This window comes from Cervus canadensis, chromosome 3, assembly GCF_019320065.1.
Source record: "Cervus canadensis isolate Bull #8, Minnesota chromosome 3, ASM1932006v1, whole genome shotgun sequence".
NCBI lineage: Eukaryota > Metazoa > Chordata > Mammalia > Artiodactyla > Cervidae > Cervus > Cervus canadensis.
In genome coordinates, this window is record NC_057388.1 from 22,398,222 (window position 1) to 22,414,765 (window position 16,544).

The 16,544-nt window shown below is 40.4% G+C and overlaps 1 long non-coding RNA gene across 2 annotated transcripts in view; it reads left to right on the top strand.

The window, feature by feature from the left end:
• The first annotated feature begins 15,509 nt into the window (after positions 1-15,509).
• Positions 15,510-16,544, top strand: part of LOC122438165 — a 142,239-nt gene continuing 141,204 nt past the window's right edge. Inside the window, exon 1 of one of the 2 annotated variants that reach the window (XR_006268468.1) lies at positions 15,510-15,794. This is a non-coding gene — a long non-coding RNA (uncharacterized LOC122438165). The remainder of the gene's footprint in view (positions 15,795-16,544) is intronic. The other variant, XR_006268467.1, reaches the window with a different exon arrangement.

A 16,544-nucleotide genomic window follows, 5' to 3' on the forward strand; every position in this document is an offset into this window, starting at 1 on the left:
TATCAGTATGTATTTTAAGTTAGTTCAGTTCAGTTCAGTCACTCAGTCGTGTCCAACTCTTTGCGACCCCATGAATCGCAGTATGCCAGGCCTCCCTGTCCATCACCAACTCCCGGAATTTACTCAAACTCATGTCCATCCAGTCAGTGATGCCATCCAGCCATCTCATCCTCTGGCGTCCCCTTCTCCTCCTGCCCCCAATCCCTCCCAGCATCAGGGTCTTTTCCAGTGAGTCAACTCTTCGTATGAGGTGGCCAAAGTATTGGAGTTTCAGCTTCAGCATCAGTCCTTCCAATGAACACCCAGGACTGATCTCCTTTAGGATGGACTGGTTGGATCTCCTTGCAGTCCAAGGGACTCTCAAGAGTCTTCTCCAACACCACAGTTCAAAAGCATCAATTCTTTGGCACTCAGCCTTCTTTAGAGCCCAACTCTCACATCCATACATGACCACTGGAAAAACCATAGCCTTGACTAGATGGACCTTTGTTGGCAAAGTAATGTCTCTGCTTTTTAATATGCTATCTAGGTTGGCCATAAGTTTCCTTCCAAGGAGTAAGCATCTTTTAATTTCATGGCTGCAGTCACCATCTGCAGTGATTTTAGAGCCCCCAAAGATAAAGTCTGACACTGTTTCCACTGTTTTCCCATCTATTTCCCATGAAGTGATGAGACCAGATGCCATGATGTTAGTTTTCTGAATGTTGAGCTTTAAGCTAACTTTTTCACTCTCCTCTTTCACTTTCATCAAGAGGCTCTTTAGTTCTTCTTCACTTTCTGCCATAAGGGTGGTGTCATCTGCATATCTGAGGTTATTGATATATCTCCCAGCAATCTTGATTCCAGCTTGTGCTTCCTCCAGCCCAGCGTTTCTCATGATGTACTCTGCATATAAGTTAAAAAAGCAGGGTGACAATATACAGCCTTGATGTACTCCTTTTCCTATTTGGAACCAGTCTGTTGTTCCATGTCCAGTTCTAACTGTTGCTTCCTGACCTGCATATAGGTTTCTCAAGAGGCAGGTCAGGTGGTCTGGTATTCCCATCTCTTTCAGAATCTTCCACAAGTTTACTGTGATCCACACAGTCGAAGGCTTTGGCGTAGTCAATAAAGCAGAAATAGATGTTTTTCTGGAACTCTCTTGCTTTTTTGATGATCCAGCGGATGTTGGCAATTTTATCTCCCCAGGTCCGTAGGTGCCCAATATGCTACTGGAGATCAGTGGAGAAATAACTCCAGAAAAAATGAAGGGATGGATCCAAAGCAAAAAAAATACCCAGTTGTGGATGTGACTGGTGATAGAAGCAAGGTCCGATGCTGTAAAGAGCAATATTGCCTAGGAACCTGGAATGTTAGGTCCATGAATCAAGGCAAATTGGAAGTGGTCAAACAGGAGATGGCAAGAGTGAATGTCGACATTCTAGGAATCAGCAAACTAAAATGGACTGGAATGGGTGAATTTAACTCAGATAACCATTATGTCTACTACTGTGGGCAGGAATCCCTTAGAACAAATGGAGTAGCTATCGTGGTCAACAAAAGAGTCCCAAATGCAGTACTTGGATGCAATCTCAAAAATGACAAGAATGATCTCTGTTCGTTTCCAAGGCAAACCATTCAATATCACAGTAATCCAAGCCTATGCCTCAACCAGTAACGCTGAAGAAGCTGAAGTTGAATGGTTCTATGAAGACCTACAAGACCTTTTAGAACTAACATCCAAAAAATATGTCCTTTTCATTATAGGGGACTGGAACGCAAAAGTAGGAAGTCAAGAAACTCCTGGAGTAACAGGCAAATTTGGCCTTGGAGTACAGAATGAAGCAGGGCAAAGGCTAATAGAGTTTTGCCAAGAGAACGCACTGGTCATAGCAAACAACCTCTTCCAACAACACAAGCGAAGACTCTACACATGGACATCACCAGATGGTCAACACCAAAATCAGACTGATTATATTCTTTGCAGCCAAAGATGGAGAAGCTCTATACAGTCAGCAAAAACAAGACTGGGAGCTGACTGTGGCTCATATCATGAACTCCTTATTGCCAAATTCAGAGTTAAATTGAAGAAAGTAAGGAAAACCACTAGACCATTCAGGTATGACCTAAATCAAATCCCTTATGACTATACAATGGAAGTGAGAAATAGATTTAAGGGACTAGATCTGATAGACAGAGTGCCTGATGAACTATGGATGGAGGTTCGTGACATTGTACAGGAGACAGGAATCAAGACCAACCCCACGGAAAAGAAATGCAAAAAGGCAAAATGGTTGTCTGAGGAGGTCTTACAAATAGCTGTGAAAAGAAGAGAAGCAAAAAGCAAAAGAGAAAAGCAAAGATTCCCATTTGAATGCAGAGTTCCAAAGAACAGCAAGGAGAGATAAGAAAGCCTTCCTCAGCGATCAATGCAAAGCAATAGAGGAAAACAACAGAATGGGAAAGACTAGAGATCTCTTCAAGAAAATTAGAGATACCAAGGGAACATTTCATGCAAAGATGGGCTCGATAAAGGACAGAAATGGTATGGACCTAACAGAAGCAGAAGATATTGAGAAGAGGTGGCAAGAATAAACAGAAGAACTGTACAAAAAAGATCTTCACGACCCAGATAATCACGATGGTGTGATCACACACCTAGAGTCAGACATCCTGGAATGTGAAGTCTAGTGGGCCTTAAAAAGCATCACTATGAACTAAGCTAGTGGAGGTGATGGAATCCCAGTTAAGCTATTTCAAATCTTGAAAGATAATGCTATGAAAGTGCTGCACTCAATATGCCAGCAAATGTGGAAAACTCAGCAGTGGCCACAGGCCTGGAAAAGGTCAGTTTTCATTCCAATCCCAAAGAAAGGCAATGCCAAAGAATGCTCAAACTACTGCACAATTGCACTCATATCACACACTAGTAAAGTAATGCTCAAAATTTTAAGTTAAGACACTCATAAAGACTGAGTTGATTTTAAGAAGGAATGAATGGATGAGGAAAAACAGGCTTCCCTAGTGGCTCAGTGGTAAAGAATCCATTTGCGATACAGGAGACGTGGGTTTGACCCCTGGGTTGGGAAGATCCACTAGAGAAGGAAAGGACATTCTACTCCAGTAATCTTGCCTGGGAAATCCCATGGACAGAGGAGCTTGGCAGACTATAGTCACGGGGTCACAAGAGTCAGACACGACTTAGCAACTAAACCACCAGTACTACCAATATTGATATAGTTGAAGGTATAGAGTCAGGCAGTTAGAAATACTAAGGAGAATTTCTACTTCTTGTTCAATTCTAACCAACAGTATGGATTTTCAATTTTGAATATCTGAACATATAATATCTTAGTATGTAAGTTTGTTTCAAAGACATTTTGGCATTTCTCATAAAATTTTAAAATTTTTATATTTTAATATTGTGTTTCATACACTGAATCACAAAAAAGATTTTCTTGAATCAATTAGGTGAAAATAAAAGCCTTTTATTTTAATAAACCATATGTACAAAACTATCTTCTAAATTGGAGGTATTTAACATATACCAGCCTATGATTTTCAAAGTAACAATCTAGCTATAACCTAACTGTAACTACATGCATATAGTAATAACAAGCTCTTTTCTTGACAATGATAGTTACTTGCAGTTTCTAAATGACTGCATTTTTCCCTTTTAATTTTATTTATTCAGTGACATATTTCCATTTATCTTTTCCATAAGTATTTTCCATAATTTTAACTTTCATATGATTCTTAGGAGTGAATATGAAGCACTTCACACTGCAAAACATTTCTTTCAATGTAGCAGATGTTAAGGATGACATATTTAACTAAGTTGCACCTATACATGGAATAATACATTTTGAGCATTTGGGTTAAAGTTGGAAATAAAGGTAATCTATAAAAGAATGAAAATATTTTAATAACATTATTTAGTTTAGATGATAAAAATACTTTTGCATTGTCCCTTTTTGTATTTTCATATTTCTGGCACAAAATAAATACTTAGAGATCTCTTGGAATTGAATTTTTAACATTAAAAAATTAAAAGATGTTAAACCCTACTTTTAAAATAAAAAATGTTAAAATGTTATATTAAAATTATATATTTTAATGTCCCAAATTTAGAAGGATTCTTGAGTGCCCCATTTATACATGGCCTATATTAAATACTATGTGATCCTCACAGAGAAAAGAGAAGTTGTCATCTTGAAGAATAGTCCTTATCTATATAAAATAGGTAACCAGCAAGGACCTACTGCATAGCACAGGGATCTGTACTCAATATTTTATAATAACCTACAAGGGAAAAGCATCTGAAAAAGGATATATATACCATATATATATATACACATACACATATATACACCATATATATAACTAAATCACTGTGCTATATACCTGAAACAAACAACATTGTAAATCAACTATACTTCAATTTTATTAAAATTCAACCCCCCCCCAAAAAAACAAAATCTTTGAAGCCAAAACTTAAAAGAGAAAAAAATTCCTTATCTGCTTTTAATATGGAATGCCAAAAACTATATATTTAAGATGGTCTTTATGGGATTTTTTTTAGTGTAACTATTAGGAAATGGACATCCTTACGTGACAGGCGAGTCCTGTTAACTTTGCAATCCTTTGAACAAGGACATTTTGCCAATTATTATATATGTACATTACTTTAAAATATGTATTTTAAATATAGAATATAAAACAACAGTGAATAACTCCTTCAGATAACTACATTTTAATTTCTAGTAACAGTAAATCTAGGAAATAAACTTGTAAGAATGTTTTGTTATTGTTGTTGTTATGAAATAACCCATAATATGTAGATGTGGAAAATCCCTATTTTTCCAGCGGTCAGATGTTTTGAACTTGTGTTGACTGAACCATGAAAATGGCTGATTCTAAAACTCTACTGCTAAGGAAATTGGACCTGAAAGGTGTATTTCCTTGTTTTGTTCTTCTTCCCCCCACCCCAAATTACTTGCTTTTCCTACAAACTTCATAATCCCTTCTCTTATATTTTAAAATTCTTCATTGAACTGTCAAACAAATGAACAAGACCAGTTATGTGGCTGAAAGGTGATAAAAATGAATATTGTACAACATAATTTATAATTATTTGGCCCTACATGATTTTAAAGGTTTAGATGTTATGGAATAAAAAAGTTGAATTGGAACAGGATACAGCTATAGCTACAGACAAGAAATAAAGACCTTATTTCCTAAAAACCCTCTATGGCCTATATGATCCACTACTGGGATGCAGATGTTGGGGGGGAATACAAAAAGAAAAAGAAAAAAACCGTAAAAAAAGAAAAATTGGAAAATATGCCTAAGTGTTGGAGAAGTGGAAGTCTATCAGAAACATCAGATTTAGACATCCTAATTATCTTCAACAACAGTCAACCAAAAGCACTGCACAAAATACAATAATGACATTTCTGAGAATTACTTGGAAAACTGATTCTTGATACGTGTAACACAGAAGAACCATCCCTTAACAGATATTGCAAATATGGAACATGCTTTTGAAATTCTGAGGAAAGACAAGAACTTTTTCACCCCAGGCAACGAATCACACCCTGTTAGCGCCATCTACCAGTTGCAGTTCAAACTGCAATGGAAGAAAAGATTGTAAAACAAGGCCTCTGTCTACAAATAACTCACTTTCTTAAACTATGTAATATACAGCTATGTCTAATATGAAACACTTTATTTTGAACTCATCATTTTATACTTTTTATATGGCCTCATAATAAATGATGTAGGTGGTTTCTAGTTACCCAAAAGTATGTAGTCATACGGTCTATGGATCACTACACACCAGACTTATGGGTCACACAAAAACACAGCTTCCTAAGCTAATTACTATGGGAAAGTTTAATTAATTTTAATCAGGGCCAGTGTTTTCTCTAGGACAATATAGTGTTCACACTTTGTCAATGTCTTTCTAACTGTGATGGTATGTCATGGCAGAGAAACCTTTTATATCTTTCTGTATTGCTGGCCTTCTCATGGGGCCTTCTCATGGGATTCCAGGGTACAGAAAAATTCTAATTTTTTTATTCCAGTACAGACTTGAGCTTTACATGTAAAGACCTAAAGGTTAGCCTTTATTTTCCTCTTGTGGTACTTGAAAATAATTGAAATGAAACTTATTACTAAATCATTAAAGTATTATCACAAGATATTTTTATATAGCCATTTGGTTTAGAGCCTGCAGAATGGGAGGCACACTATTCTAAATTTTGCCTTGGAACACTGCTTTAGTTAAAAGACATTAAAGTCTCTCATGGGCATGTGGTATAGGCTTTTCTTTCCAAAACTAACATTCAATTGGCTTCATTCTCATTTCCTACCCTCCCTTTCTTCCTCTTCCTTTTCTCCTCCTCCTTTTCTGACAGAAGCAGGGAAATTATTTGAACATTTTGAAATAAATGTCCTTTTGGGGCCCAACAAGTCTCTCTTTTCACTACACAATTAGAAAAGCAGAAGAGGCTACGTAAACCCTGAGAACCAGTCCAAACTGTGAGGCTAAAGGGTAAGCAAGTTTCCAAGATGAAACACAAATGCTTCCATGGGTAATTGAATTGGCTTTGGCAATTAAATCTATACTAAAGATTCAAAAAGACAGTTTGCTTATAAGCATAAATGTACAAAGTTGTACACATTATTGCCTCAAAGTATTTCTTCTTTCATACATAATCTCCATTATGTATTATAAATGAAATGAATGAAAAGAACATTTGCTGGATCATAAAGTTCTATCTGGTTGACTTTGTTAAAAACTTTATGAAGAATTTTAAAGGACTACAAATAATGTTCTGATTGTTTTCTTTTGGGAAGAAAGAATATTCACTTAGCACTTGTCCAGACCTCAGCAATATAAAGGCGTTTTCCTTTTTGGAAAGGAAGCTTTTTTATACACTTGGTTGACTTCACAAAAAACAATCTGGGACGCAAATGTAGGCAATTTAAACTACTCGTTTGGGTGAAAATCTTTCTGTCTTCATCTCATTCAAAATATTACCTAAATGTAATCTGAACCATTTAAAGTAGCTCTACTTAAATCGTGTTATGTTTTCAGTAGTAAAGACTGATAACTTGATAGTTCCCAAGGGTTTGATTCTTACAGTTTAAGTACAGAGTTGACGTTACATGCTTATTTTCTGATAATCCCCAGGGCTACAATAGAGATGAGATAAGTAAAGATGTACGGAGCTGTTTAGAAATCTGGTGCTATCTTCAAGCCCAGTACTATTGGCCAACATCTCTATAGATTTATTCATTCTCACATTAATATAATCTTATTAACAGGTAATTAGAAGTAGATAATGAAACCTTGGCCTCATAGTTCTAAATATATACGTATACATTATTTGTACTGTGAAAATGCCATTAAATATACTTTGTAGGTGTTACTTTGGAGGTTAGGAGTTCATTTTTTTTTATTCTAATACAAAATTAAAATTTTATTATCAGAAAAGCTCTTAGTTCAGGGCATTATTACTTCTCCTCTGAACAACTGCTTCACTCCTTGTGTCCCTAACTTTAACCACACATTCTTCAGTTTTCCTGAAGATAACCTTCCACAGTTATCACACTGATCTTCTTAATGTGATTATCCCACATGTTCAGTTCAGTTGCTCAGTTGTTTCTGACTCTTTGAGACCCCATGGACTGTAGCATGCTAGGCTTCCCTGTCCATCACCAACTCCTGGAGCTTGCTCAAACTCATGTCTATCAAGTCGGTGATGCCATCCAACCATCTCATCCTCTGTCGTCCCCTTCTCCTCCCACCTTCAGTCTTTCCCAGCATCAGGGTCTTTTCCAATGAGTCAGCCCTTCGCATCAGGTTGCCAAGGTATTGGAGTTTCAGCTTCAGCATCAGTTCTTCCAATGAACATTCAGGACTGATTTCATTTAGGATGGACTGGTTGGATCTCCTTGCAGTCCATGGGACTCTCAAGAGTCTTCCCCAACACCACAGTTCAAAAGCATTAATTCTTCAGTGCTCAGCTTTCTTTATAGTCCAACTCTCACATCCATGCCCGGCTACTAGAAAAACCATAACTTTAACTAGACAGACCTTTGACAGCAAAGTAAAGTCTCTGCTTTTTAACATGCAGTCTAGGTTGGTCATAGCTTTTCTTCAAAAGAGCAAGTGTCTTTTAATTTCATGACTGCAGTCACCATCTGCAGTGATTTCGGAACTCCAAAAAATAAAGTCTCTCACTGTTTCCATTGTTTCCCCATCTATTTGCCATGAAGTGATAGGACCAGATGCCATGATCTTCGTTTTCTGAATGTTGAGTTTTAAACCAACTTTTTCACTCTTTTCTTTCACTTTCATCAAGAGGCTCTTTAGTTCTTCTTCACTTTCTGCCACAAGGGTGGTGTCATCTGGTCACACAGAGTTGGACATGACTGAAGCGACTTAGCATGCATGCATGCATTGGAGAAGGAAATGGCAACCCACTCCAGTGTTCTTGCCTGGAGAATCCCAGGGACAGGGGAGCCTGGTGGGCTGCCATCCATGGAGTTGCACAGAGTCAGGCACAACTGAAGTGACTTAGCAGCATCATCTGTGTATCTGAGGTTATTTATATTTCTCTTGGCAATCTTGATTCCAGTTTGTGCTCTATCCAGTCTGGAATATCGCATGATGTATTCTGCTGCTGCTGCTGCTAAGTCGCTTCAGTCGTGTCCGACTCTGTGTGAGCCCATAGACGGTAGCCCACCAGGCTCCCCCGTCCCTGGGATTCTCCAGGCAAGAACACTGGAGTGGGTTGCCATTTCCTTCTCCAACGCATGCATGCATGCATGCTAAGTTGGTTCAGTCGTGTTCGACTCTGTGAGACCCTATGGACTGTAGCCCACCAGGCTCCTCCGTCCACAGGATTCTCCAGGCAAGAATACTGTATTCTACATATAAGTTAAATAAGCAGGGTGACAATACATAGCCTTGATGTACTCCTTTCCTGATTTGGAACCAGTCTGTTGTTCCATGTCCAGTTCTAACTGTTGCTTCCTGACCTGCCTACATGTTTCTCAGGAGGCAGGTAAGGTGGTCTGGTATTCCCAACTCTTTAAGAATTTTCCACAGTTTGTTTTGATCCACACAAAGGCTTTGGTGTAGTCAATAAACCAGATGTTTTTCTGGAACTCTCTTGCTTTTTCAATGATCGTATGGATGTTGGCAATTTAATTTCTGGTTCCTCTGCCTTTTCTAAATCTAGCTTGAACATCTGGAAGTTCACGGTTTACATATAGTTGAAGCCTGGCTTGGAGAATTTTGAGCATTACTTTACTAGCATGTGAGATGAGTGCAACTGTGTGGCTGTTTGAACATTCTTTGGGATTGCCTTTCTTTGGGATTGGAATGAAAACTGACCTTTCCAGTCCTGTGGCCACTGCTGAGTTTTCCACATTTGTTGGCATATTGGGTACAACATTTCAACAGCATCATCTCTTAGGAATTGAAATAGGTCATCTGGAATTCCATCACCTCCACTAGCTTAGTTCATAGTGATGCTTCTTAAGGCCCACTTGACTTCACACTGCAAGATGTCTGGCTCTAGCTGAATGATCATACCACTGGGTTTACCTGTGTCATTAAGATCTTTTTTACATAGTTCTGTGTATTCTTGCCACCTCTTCTTCATATCCCACCACTGCTGCATAAAAAGACACACTAGTATTCAACAGAAGTTCCTCAGGTTAAGACTTAGCTCCTCACTTCTCCATCTCGAATCTGAAATTCAGCCACACTGAACTGATGCCAGTTATTTTAGAGGCCATATATTTTCTCTCTCAGTCACTCTCTCCTAACCCCAATATCATATATTTAGGACATATTCATATTTTAGTGAGGGATAGCAGTCTACTAAATGCTTACTAATTCTATTTACTTTTTTGGGTGGAGGGTTACACACAGTGTGGCTTGACGGATAGTAATTCCCTAAAAGTGAACTTGAAAGTGACATCGTTCAGTCGTGTCTGACTCTTTGGGACCCCGTGGACTGGAGCCTACCAGGCTCCTCCATCCATGGGATTCTTACTAGAGTGGGTTGCCATTTCCTTCTCCAGGGGATCTTTCCGGCCCAGGGATCAAACCTGGGTCTCCCGCATTGCAGGCAAATGCTTTAACCTCTAAGCCACCAGGGGTAATTCCTTTACTAGGGATCAAACCCTGGCTCTCGGTTGTGAAAGAGCAGTCCTAACCACTTGGAATCCCCTGCCCTCTATCTACTGAAACAGCACGCCTAGAAATGCTGGGCTGGAGAGAGCACAAGCTGGAATCAAGATTGCCAGGAGAAATATCAATGTTATGCCCGATGTCCGAATCCCCGAGCGGGAAGAGAGAGAAGGCTTCCAAGACAATGCAACTCGCAAAAAGGGAAGTTTATTACTGTCTCGAGCCAGGGCTTTCTGCCACAAACATCACAGTGGTGCAGGGTCAGAAAGCGCCGAGCTCAAGCTTGTTACACAAATTTATAAGATATGCAAAAGCGGTTAGTAGCTGGCTTAAGCGGATTGGTTACATGTTTGCAAAGTAATTCTATCGGTACAGACTTTCGCGGGCTTTTCAGCTCTCCCTTTGTTCTTACTGGGCGCATATTGATTGGCTGGCTCCAGGTTACCTGATGGGAGTAGGGAATCTTACCATTTCGGGGGAAGCTAAAACTTAGGTCCAGGCCGCCCGTCATGGTATTAACCCTGGCAGCCTCACAATCAATAACCTCAGATATGCAGATGACATCAACCTTATGGCAGGAAGTGAAGAAGAACTAAAGAGCCTCTTGATGAAAGTGAAAGATGAGAGTGAAAAAGTTGGCTTAAAGCTTAACATTCAGAAAACTAAGATCATGGCATCCAGTCCCGTCACTTCATGGCAGATAGATGGGGAAACAGTGGAAACAGTGGCTGACTTTTTCTGGGTTCCAAAATCACAGCAGATGGTGATGGCAGCAATGAAATTAAAAGATGCTTTCTCCTTGGAAGGAAACTTATGGCCAACCTAGATAACATATTAAAAAGCAGAGACATTACTTTGCCAACAAAGGTGCATCTAGTCAAGGCTATGGTTTTTCCAGTGGTCATGTATGGATGTGAGAGTTGGGCTATAAAGAAGGCTGAGTGCCAAAGAATTGATGCTTTTGAACTGTGGTGTTGGAGAAGACTCTTGAGAGTCCCTTGGACTGCAAGGAGATCCAACCAGTCCATCCTAAAGGAGATCAGTCCTGGGTGTTCATTGGACAGACTGATGTTGAAGCTGAAACTCCAATACTTTGTCCACCTGATGCAAAGAGCTGACTCACTGGAAAAGACCCTGCTGCTGGGAAAGATTGAGGGCAGGAGGAGAAGGGGATAACAGAGGATGAGATAGATGGATGGCATCATTGACTCGATGGACACGGGTCTGGGTGGACTCCAGGAGTTGGTGATGGACAGGAAGGCCTGTCGTGCTGCGGTTCATGGGATCACAAAGAGTCAGACATGACTAACCGACTGAACTGAACTGATGAGATTTTTTTTATCTCTTCAACTCTCTATTCATCTATCCAGGTTACCTACTCAAAGTGTATTGTAACCACTTCATAAGTAGTTTTCATGAGTCTGTAAGATTGTAAAGGCAGAAACATACTAATCCATTTAGTAATCTTAGAACTGGACAAGGCCTGGCTAGAGGTAACCAGTAACAGTTTACTGAAAACATGAATGGATGAATGAATAAACAAATAGATCAACTGAATAACTTTAGAAACAAGGAAATTGAGAGACAGCTTGATTTAGAGACTTGCCTGAGACAACTTGTTGAGGAAAAACTGCATTATAACTTACCAGATGACAATTATTATTCATCATGCAGTGTTCTTCCCCTTCTGATATCTTGATAGCAGTACCAGAAAAATCTAAGTATCAATATCATTAGTTTATAACTAAATCTTAGCTACAATAGGCCAGTAAGAATAATACATTAGGTTTTCTAACTGCTTTGTATTTAAACCAACTATGTACTTTGGCCACCTGATACAAAGAGCTGACTCTTGCAGAAGACCCTGATTCTGTGAAAGACTGAAGCCATGAGGAGAAGGGGATGACAGAAAATGAGATGATTGGATGGCATCACCAACTCAATGGACATGAGTTTGAGCAAGCTCCAGAAGTTGGTGATGGACAGGGAAGCCTGGTGTGCTGCAGTCCATGGGGTTGCAAAGAGTCAGACACGACTGAGCAACTGAACTGAACTGAACAATCTGAATTTAGTGATCTCTGCCTCATGCCTAAGGTGGAGAACAGCTTTGGCAGCTATGACTGAGTGACAGCCTTATTTATAAAATAACTAGGCTGCCCACTTAGCCCTCTTCTCCACAGTTTCTTGAATACTTGAGTTTTCCTGACTTCCTCCAGTGATTTGTTGAGGTGGTTGTTGTTAAGTTTGGAGAAGTACAGTCAGCTGGCCAGAATCTGATTCCCATGTGTTCTCAATAATTTTTATTCCTCTAAGGGCTAGCCTATCTTCTCAAACCTGACTACACATGAGAATCACCAGGGTAATTAAAAAAAAAGAAACACCAGTGGGTAACACTATAACGAAAGATAGTGATGAAATTGTTCAGCGGTGGCTCTTGGGCAATTATAGGTTATCAAAACTCCTATCTGATTCCAGTGTGTGGTTAGGCCTGGCCAAGTCCATTCTTGACTTTTCCAGGTGGAATACCAGAATGGCCTCACCTTTTATTTGATTTGCACATTTCTGCACACAACTTCCGGGGGCAGGAGATGATGCATGCCAATATATAATGACTATTCAAATGCAGAAAGAATGATGCATTTGAAAAGACTGTTCTGTCCTTGTGTTTCAGTTTGGGAATGTGTCTGGTCAGTAATGTCTATGGGGGCCAATGGGAAGATAAAGAACCATTGGATTCCCTACCATCAATGTCTGATCTTGTCGTGGAAAGAACATACTGGAATCCTTTACAGATTTAGTTTTGGAAAGCCCCTCAGTTTCTCCTGGAAGTTGAGGCATGTGGTAGAAGTGTCTGAATACAGAACAAAGAACCATTTCCCCTAATTTATTTTCAATTCCTGCATATTTTTAAACTCAGTTCCCATTCCCCTAAACTCCTTGCATTGAATATGTGACCTGAATAAGTCCTACAGCAATGTTAAATGTTTAAAAAGATGTTGCTCCTAGGCAGCTCTCCAGACTCCTCAGTCCATGGGATTCTCCAGGCAAGAATACTGGAGTAGGTTGCCATTCCCTTCGCCAGGGGATCTTCCCAACCCAGGGATTGAACCTGGGTCTCCCACATTGCAGGCAGATTCTTTACCGTTTGAGCCATAAGAGAAGCCCAGTATTAACATGGAAGATTAATGAAAAATGAACAATGAGCTATACTAAGGCGGCAAAATAGAGAGATAGTAGCACTCTAGTGCCTTATGACTACCTAACCAGTGATGATATCAATTCTGGTGTTAGTGGAGATTTAGGCAAAGCCAACTGCAACTAACATACCAGCCAATTCACCTGTCTTTTCTATGCCTCCTTTTCAGAGAAGTTGTTGTAGCTCATAATATCTGTCGACTGAGCAGTGGGCCTGGAGAAACCCCCACCTCTGGCCATTGCTGGCTGGACAAGAACAGACATTTGGTGTAAGGCTACTCACTTTATTGACTGGCTAGTGACCAGCCGGCTTCTCTTCCAATCACTCATACTAATGGTGTCAGAGATATGAGGAGGGTTTTGGACACTGAAACCTTAAGGTTATATATACATTCCGTGGGCTAATGACCAATTTCACCAATGTGCAGGTTGGTCATTAAACAGAAAAAATGTGGTTCCAAATTAAATGTACAATGAATTGGATATTTGGCTTAAAGAGTGACAGAAAATCACCCAGTGTTAACTCTCCCTTGACTAGAGGGGAAGCGTAAGGGGACTGGCATGCTCACCCATCGGCCTGAGCACTAGGACCCCACCCCTGCCGAGCCTTCCCGGGACCCGCACCCCCTGGCCAACGACCTCAAGCTCACAACCCCAACCGCGAGCTTCCACACTCTCCAGGCCTCTACACGGCACACAAGCAGCCCTCGTGCCTCTGCGCCTGAGCGCCTGAGCGCCCTCGTCCGGGCCCGGGCCGCCATCTTGCGTCTCTACGTCCCTACGTCCCCCTGCTCGGTGCGGGGCCTGCTAGTAGGCGAGCACCAGGCGGCCCCCAAGTGGATACCTGCTTACCGGTCGAACGCCACCAGCTTTCACTTGCCACCTCCTCACAGCCTCTATCTCTCATCGTCTCTTCTCTCCAGAGAGCCTCAACGGAGCTGAAACAGCCTCTCTTCTTCCCAGCCACCATGCCGGCCCCGCAGCCCGTCGCCGGCACCGGAAACTCTGCTGCCTCCTCCCACGTCCTCTTCCCACTCAGAGGGACTAGCGCATGCAGCCACAGGTACTGTGGTTCAGTACCCCGTCCCCCTTCAGCGCCCACGAGAAGAATTACTGGTTCTCACACTCCACGGAGCGCGGTAAACGAGCTAGGCGCCACAGGGTGGAGAGGTGTCCCACATACACGGCCCGCTTGTCTCTCCAGCTGCAGGGCTGGCTTGCTCATAGGCTTGCAGAGAAGGGACAGACCCCCGACTGCTGGGATTCTTGCTTCTGGAACGTCATCAAGCACAGGCCTCGGTGGCAGGGTCCTCCTGGATCCTTGGCTCTTAATAAAAATGTTCTGTTCAATGAGCCAGCCTTAATGAACAGAAGCTTTTGGAGCCGCTCCTGGGACTTCTGATGGCTTTTTGGCTGCTGGGAATCCTTCTATGTTTCCTTCGAATTAATTCGGGAGATTCCCGTATTCATTTTTACCTCAGCTACTTTTGGTTCATTAAAGTAACACTGCCCTTAATTAGGAAAATAATGAGTTCAAGAAGGTAAATATCTGTACTTTGATTTTCTTTTGGCACAAAAAGATTAGGTTTGGATTGACAAATGTTCAAGGAAGGTTTTTCACCAGAAGATCAGAGTGGAATGAACCACAGGCTTGTGGATGGAGGAAAAAGCAGGAGAACTTGAAAAATGAGAAAGGCATTTTGAAAGTTACTGGTACTTCATATCAGTAAGATCTTTCTTGTATAAAACATCATAATATTTTTTTCCATGGATAGAAATTTTTTTTTGATACTTTAAAAAGGCTGTGTGGGTACACTGCTAAGAAATGCATAAAAAAAAAAGAAAAAAATGCTGTCATTTGAAAGAATGGTGGTGATGATGGTGATGATAACAGTTATTAATTACATGCCAGGCTCTGAGCCAAAACCACAAAGAACTTCATATAGAAGATAATGTTGAATTCTAACAGCAGTTTTATTAAATAAAAGTTTTATGAATATCATGCCTATTTTATGGTTAAGTAAAGCTGAGGTCACAAAGAGTTGGAGCGACTAAACACAGCACACCACAAAACTAAGCTTAGATTAAATCCTATGTTTAAAGTCATATCACTGGAATGTGGTTATGCAAATTCTGAAGGAACTCAGTCTGTTTAAGAGGCTGTGATCTTAACCACTCTGCTTTTATACTTGGAGGAAAACTTTCCTCAGTTTCTTGAGTTGGAACATTGTCCAGGGTAGTGGTAAAGCAAACTGTCTCGAAAGGGAGAGGCTGGGAGTGTGGCTGTCTGAGAGACAATATTTTGCTACAGCTGGTGTTCTTGGAATGAATAGAGACTTTGTAAGATTTAATTTGAAAAAAAAGATTGTCTTGACACGCCTCAGGAACTTGATCAGGAAAAGAAAAGGTAAGTCAGAGGACCATTTCAGTCATTAGAACAAAACAAAGATATGGGCTTGGGTTATGGTTGTCCAGGTTTGTGGAAGTTGGTAAAGGAGAAAAAGAGTTATTGACAATTTTAAATTTTGAGTCTAGTGGACTAAAATATTATGGTGCCCTGGGGAGCAATAGGAAAATTTGAAAGTGTCCATTCTTTTCTATGAGGGAAAGAAAAATAATTTTACTGGTTGTTCAGTCAAATTGCAAGCAAAGATGTGAGATCTTTCTTTGTTCAGGTGAATTGTTTTCCTCTTCTGTTCTAGACAAGTCTCCTGAGTGTGGGGCTCAGTATCTCACTCCAGTATTTTAGCTGGTCTTACTGTGGTCTTTGTCTTGTTCTTTGGGACTGTGATTTTTCCTCCTTGATCCATATTTCAATAGCTGGATAGTCTCCTATTGTATTCCCTGATATCCTTTTCTGTTTCCCACAAGGATCCAAGGTTATGGAGATCTGTAGCTCAATACAGTGGTTGGAGTTTCTAACCAGCAGTAGCTCTTTGGTGCTGACTTTATATATTGTTGGATCCTTGCTTACTGACTCATGTGCCAGTTCTCATGATGTTGTATTTTGCTTACCATCCACTATATTAACTTGGTAACTGTTCCTAGATAAGCCTGAATATCATAGATACCTATCTCGTTTCCAGAAAGCAACTATTTCTAGTGGGGCTAATTCTACTTGGGTCACAGTCCAAATACTTTTGTTCTCCCATTGGTG